This window comes from Nicotiana tabacum, chromosome 1 (assembly GCF_000715075.1).
Source record: "Nicotiana tabacum cultivar K326 chromosome 1, ASM71507v2, whole genome shotgun sequence".
NCBI classification, from domain to species: Eukaryota; Viridiplantae; Streptophyta; class Magnoliopsida; order Solanales; family Solanaceae; genus Nicotiana; species Nicotiana tabacum.
In genome coordinates, this window is record NC_134080.1 from 205,999,267 (window position 1) to 206,005,823 (window position 6,557).

General features: G+C 32.7%; 1 long non-coding RNA gene across 1 annotated transcript; it reads left to right on the forward strand.

Moving 5' to 3' along the window:
• The first annotated feature begins 2,958 nt into the window (after positions 1-2,958).
• Positions 2,959-3,586, forward strand: LOC107761839 (uncharacterized). Its single transcript, XR_001642649.2, has 2 exons — positions 2,959-3,138; positions 3,371-3,586. It is a non-coding gene; the product is annotated as an uncharacterized LOC107761839 (long non-coding RNA).
• The last annotated feature ends 2,971 nt before the right edge of the window (positions 3,587-6,557 follow it).

Genomic DNA, 6,557 nt, shown 5'->3' on the forward strand with positions numbered 1-6,557 from the left:
GGATCGTCAAATTACGGGTCTGGGTCCGTTTACCCAAAATGTTGACCCGGGGCAACTTAAATTCATTTTAAAAGCAAAATTTATCATTTTTCATATATTTACACATAATGGCTTTTGGATACGTGCTCGGACTGCGCACGCAAATCGGGGTGAGACAGAAAGATGTTTTTAAGGCCTTGAAACACAGAATTTATTTCTAAAATAAGTGATGACCTTTTGGGTCATCATAGATAGAGAGGTTATTTCCAAAGACCCTCAGCTCAGGAAAGCATAAACACCAACATTAATGAAAATATATACAAGAAGAGACAATACTAAAAAGTCACATAAAAGTAAAATAAAAACAACAAGGCAGTAAAGTGATCAACAATGAAAAAAATAACAATTAGTCATAAAACCTACTACCAACAGAAAGCGAGACTACGTGTCAATACTACTGTTATGAACACTCTAGACTACCTACTCTACTACCCTAATTCTCGACCTCCATACCTTCCTATCAAGGATCATGTCCTCGGTCAGCTGAAACTGTGTCATGTCTTGCCTAATCACTTCTCCTCATCTCTTCTTTGATCTACCTCTACCTCTTCGTAGGTCCTACAATGTCACCCTCTCACACCTCCTCACAAGGGCATCTGTGCTTCTCCTCCTCACATGACCAAACCACCTAAGCCGCGCTTTCTGCATCTTGTCCTCAATAGAAGCCACATCCACCTTGTCGCGAATAATCTCATTTCTAATCTTATCTAACCTGGTGTACTTGCACATCCATCTAGACATCGTCATCTCTGCTACCTTCATCTTCTGGACATAAGTAATCTTGACAGGCCAACCCTCAACCTCATACAACATCGTTGGTCTGACCAACATTTATTAATTTATTTTCCTTTCATATTTTATTGTTAATGCACCACGTTTTTCTTACTCCTACAATCATTTTGCAAGCACCCTCAAGGTCCATTAGAGTTTGTATCAAAAACAGGAAAGAGGAACTTTCAAATTATTTCAATTTTTTTTCAATGAAAAAACCATTGAGAATTTTTTATTTTTAGTTTTTGTAAAAATCGAAAAGCTATTCCAGAGGCGTTTTCTAATTTATGCAAAACTGAAAAACTTTTTCTAATTGGAACTCTTTTAGAAAAATAAAATATTTAAAAATATATCGACAAACTCAATCTTTTGTTGCAAACTACCATGAAATAATATAAGCCTTTTCTACAACTATGAACAGGGGTGGAGGGAGAGTGTCACCTACCATTCGGCCCATAAGTAAATATAAAAATTAGCCAATTTATAAAATATTTTTAATATTAGCCAATTAGTTACTTGTAGTAAAAAAATATTAAATTTTTGCTTTCTTTTTTGAGTGGGTATTGTTGGAATAGATTGGATCATCTTAAGGAGTTTAAATCTCGATTTTGGGAAGATTTGGTACAGTTTTGAATTAGTTTGAATTGAAAATTTGAAGTAGAAGATGAACATAGAAAAGGATGATATGTGTATCACACTATGTATCATTTATCTAGCACATATGTATCATATTTGTATCAAAGGTGTATCACGTGTATATCCTATACTTATGTGTGATATACATGTTTGATAAATGTGTCAGCAGAAGAATTTTTTGAATTCGATTTTAACTACGGATTTTGATACCAAATCAGTCTGAATCACCTCCAATCTTCCTCAAATTTTATATATTGACTCATCTATATGTTTCAATGAATTTCAACCATACCAATTGAAAAAGATCCTTTATTTCTGTATCATATATATATATATATATATATATATATATATATATATATATATATATATATATATATATATTATTACTATTATATGCTACCTCATCCATGAAATTTACTTTCTGTCTTGCATCTAATGTTGTTGATCACGCTTAAAAAAATAAAAGGAGATCTTTGTGTGTGATTCTTAGAGAAAAAGAATCCTTATTTATTTGGGTTTTTAACTTTTGTATGTGCTTGGCTAGTTTTACTGAGTTATTATTATTGTTGGCTAGTTTTGGTAAATCTATAATCAATAACTAGAGTTGGTAAGTTAAGACTTATTTGGGACATTTCCGTAAGATTCCCTATTGTTTTCTAAACTTAGCACTCCTTTTTTGTTTTGTTAAGGAACATAAACTTTTTTTCTTTTAATCACCGAAGAATCATATACAAGCCATTAAAACTTTAGCATGTGCTTTTCTGTTAATGTGCAGTGTGCAGGATGATTGGGTTGAATAATTTTGGGCTTTGATTTTTTGGCGGTCGTGGGCTTGAGCCTAGATTCAGGTAAAAATAGCACGGCATAGTCAGTTTTCGAACTGATCATTCAAAAATAGTCAGCGTTTACGAAGTCAATGAAAAATAGTCATTATTTTGCTGTAATAGAGATCGGTCCAGCATAATATATTGGAGTTCGGTGCACCTGTGTATGAACTCCAGCATATTATGCTGGACCAGTATACTTTGTTGACTCTAGTATAATATATTGGAGACTGGAGCACCGGTTCTCCAAACTCCAGTATATTATACTGGACAATTATACTTGCTGGAACTCCAGTATATTATGCTGAAGTTCTAGTGTACTTATGCTGGAACTCCATCATATTATGCTGGAGTTCCAGCATACTTACCCTGGAACTCCAGTATAATATGCTAGAGTTCAAGCATATGCTGGAACTCCAGCATATTATACTGACGTATTTTTCGAGTTTTGAACAGTGTTTTCGCTCAGATTTATCTTTACTTGAAAAGTGGCTAAATTTCGATTACTTTTGAAACTGGGCTATTTAAACGACCAGTTATAAACCTGGCTATTTTTGAATTTCCTCTGCGGAGGTTTTATTTTTTCTATTATATAGAAGAGCTTGAGTTTCGACATGTCAGTTTCTGGTCATTAAAATTCAGGCTAGGGTCATTTTAGTCATTTGATCTCTTAACTTGCTTTACCTTTCCCTTACGTGTTCAATCCACTCCACCTGGCCTTTACTCCCATAAATGCAACATCAATCTTGAAACTATCCAATTCTTTTATCTCTCTCTTCTTTCTTCATACTTCCAAAATTGCTATTTAGATTTCTTCGGACATTCAAAGAAGTTTCAGCTCCCTTCAAAGATCTTACAATTTCAGGTTTGATCCTCTTTCAATTGATTGTGCAAGGCGTCATCTTTGTTTTTTCTTGAGGTGTTCTTGGTTTATATCACGTACTTCACTGTTATATTATTGACATAATGTTCCAAATTGAAGATGTTAGCATGTTGTTAATAAGTAAAGAATCCTTATTATCAGATACCAAATATGTAAATCTGCAGTAAAAGAAAAATAATGAAAAAATTGAGTATTATGATTTTCTTGGTGTTAGTTCTTTAGCATTTGCAGAGGAGATAAAGGCCTATTATCTCAAGCAGTCAAAACAAATGGTTGGTTCGGGGAAAGCGTAATAGCTAAGCCATGGATTCTTGGTTGGGTCAGAAAAGTTCTTCTCTTTCAGCGATTGTTACACCTTTTTCCCTGTTATTGTAGGATAACTTTGAATCCGAAGTTTGTTCTGTGTTAATGAATTTAGATGTTCTCTCAATTTTGTCCTCCAATAGTTTGGTTTTAAGCACTAATTTATTTTCATTGTATTTCTAATAAATTCAACTTAAAAAAAAGTCTAAAGGTTTTTGTTAATATGAACAAAGGTAAAAGTATTGTTTGAATCTCTATCTGTAGCAAGTCTAAATGTCAGTATGCATGTGAGTTAATAAAAGTAGAGATAAAATTTAAGAAAATAGTATTTGCAGTTGGCATAAAAATACTATAGTAATGTTGCGGAAAAGAAATACGTAGAGACAACGTAAAATGTATCACGATAAAGCTATCCACGATAATAACTACATAAGGAAATTAGTTCATTGGTGTAATGAACATGTGAAAAGGCTAGACTTGTGTTTCTCCTTTTCTTTACTCCAAAGCATCATTTATGCCTGAGCTTTCTTAATTTGTAGTCACAAAAAAGCACACTCATTTATGCCCATGTGCATCAAAGAAATGTTTCCGGCCGTAATTTGCTTCCAAACATCTGAGATATTAAAGGTTACATAATTTGTCTGTGAGGATAGACAATTGCATGTAAAATTATAAAAATTCAGTAGTTGCTGTAGGCAATTTCCTCAAAATCAAATGTTTGTAGTTAGAAGTAGTTCTCTTCTCGACAATGACTATTGAACGTTTTGAAAATTTTGATACACTTCAAGAGACAATAAGGAAGCCTATAACAAGAAAAGAAGTTTAAGCTTATGTATTAAACAACAATAATAAAAAAAAGTTCAAGCTTCAGCATCCTAAAATAAATTAATATATTTTGTATCTATCCTCTTTACTTATCAATAAGACACTAAACAACATAAATGATCGAAACAGAAAAGATTTTGGCTAGAATAAAAATAAACAATTAAATAAAAATACTCAACTCAGATTGTTGGGCCCGTATTGGCACGGGCAATCCATATCTAGTCTTCTCATATTACCACGCTCCTAGTCCAATTCCCCCTTTCACCCATCAATGTCTCCTACTATAGGTTATTCCTTTTAATAAGCATCTTAATTGAAAATAAAGAAAATCCGAAGGGAGCTAATATAGAAGGTTTATGAAGTTGTTTTGATTTTCTTTTTCTTTTTCTTTTTCTTTTTGGTTACTTGGTAGAGGAAGTTCTTTTTCATGTTCTACCCTATACTTGGATCCAAGAAAGATAAAGAAACAAAGTAAAAGAGGGAGAATAGATAGAGCACCAAAAAAAAGGAACACTAGAGTTTTCTCTCCATCTTTCTTCCTTTTCCTTTATAAAATCAAACAATTGAAAGGAAAATCAATATGACATTTCTACTATTTATACGAAAGAATTATAAAAAAAAAATACACGCGAATTCACACCATTATAAAAGTAGCCCATATTTTTAAGTTTTATCTGACCTAGCCCATATTGTATATATTTTGAAATTAAAGCACTAGCAAATTCAAAATCTATGTTCTTACAAACATTGTTCTAAAAGAAATGGAGTTAAATCTGTGTTCTCACAATCATTGCTTTCACTCTCTCTTTTTCTCACATCTTCTATATATGCTTCAAGGGGCCATGTATGTTCTGCTTCTCCCCGTGTGTCACTTGGTTGCAATATAAGAAAATTGAAGAATAAAAGTCCGTCATTGAAGGCCATTCAAAGTTTTGTTTTTGAAAATAGGATTTTGAGTTTTTTAGTTGTTTGGATTGGGTGTTATTCCAATTGATTGAAAATATCAAAAGGTGTTCAAAATTTAAATTTGAAGTGATTTGGAGTAGATTTGAGCAAGATTTGAGTTAAATTTCAGAAAAGACGCAAGGAAGAAGACGAAGTCAGTTTTTTGTATAATTATGTATAATCTTGTATAATAGTGTATATGAGTGTATAAACACATCTTATACACTTTTATACACCATTATACAAGCGTCTGCAGACGAACTTCTCCTATAATTTTCAGTTGCAATTCTTGTTCAAAATCAGTCCAAACCTCCATTAAATGACTTCAAATTTTATATACAACCTCCTTATACTATTTCTAACAAGTTTAAATAGCACCCACTCCAAATTTCTTACAAAATCAAATTCGATATTTAAACCCAAAAATTTAAGCTTAATAAAATCTAATTTTCACCACCAAATGGATTTGGTTTGTTGAACTAATATTTGAGTCACAATTACTGATTTGAAAATTAACTTAAAAGCTTGAACAATCTTTTTAAAAATTAAATAGTAATTTCGAGAACCTATTGGAGTTGGATATTGAATCTTAGCCTATTATTTTTGGGCTAGTTGGTTGTAAATTGAAATATAGGCTATAAAATTAAAAAGTAGGGAGCCCAATTATTCTTATGTGAAATTTTTCCTATTTATATTATGCTCTTGAAAATATTTATTTTAATAAATTGCCAAAAAAAAAAAAGTTTGTCGCTACCAAATAGTAGTAGTATTTTTTCCTTGAGGTGAAAGCGAAGAAATACATAATACTTCCTTCCAAGATTACCAATCATATTGATAAAATCCAATGTAACTTTCTTTGGGGTTCCACCCCAATGCACCGAAAAATTCACCTAGTAAATTGGGAACAAGTTACTTTACCACGTGCACATGGAGGACTAGGCATTCAAAAATCCAAGGGCAAAAATTTATCCCTTATTGCTGGGTTGGTTTGGCGTTTTCTTCGTAATCCAACTCTCTTTAGGCTAGAATAATCACCTCCAAGTACAAATCGACCTCTCTCCTGGCCGCTACTCCCCTTCCAAAGCCACGAGATTCCTCTATGTAACGATCCGGTCAGTCGTTCTGAGAGTAATAACCTCGTTTCCCCCATTTTTGTTTCTTTATGTGTTGTTCAGCTGTGTTGAGTTGTATCGAGTTGGTAGGTTTGGGTTCGGAGTAGTTTTGGAGTGAAATGGTCACTTAGTCTCTTAGTTAGAAAGCTAAGTTAGAAAAGTCAACCGAAAGTTGACTTATGAGTAATCGAATTCGGATTTGGATTTTTATGATTC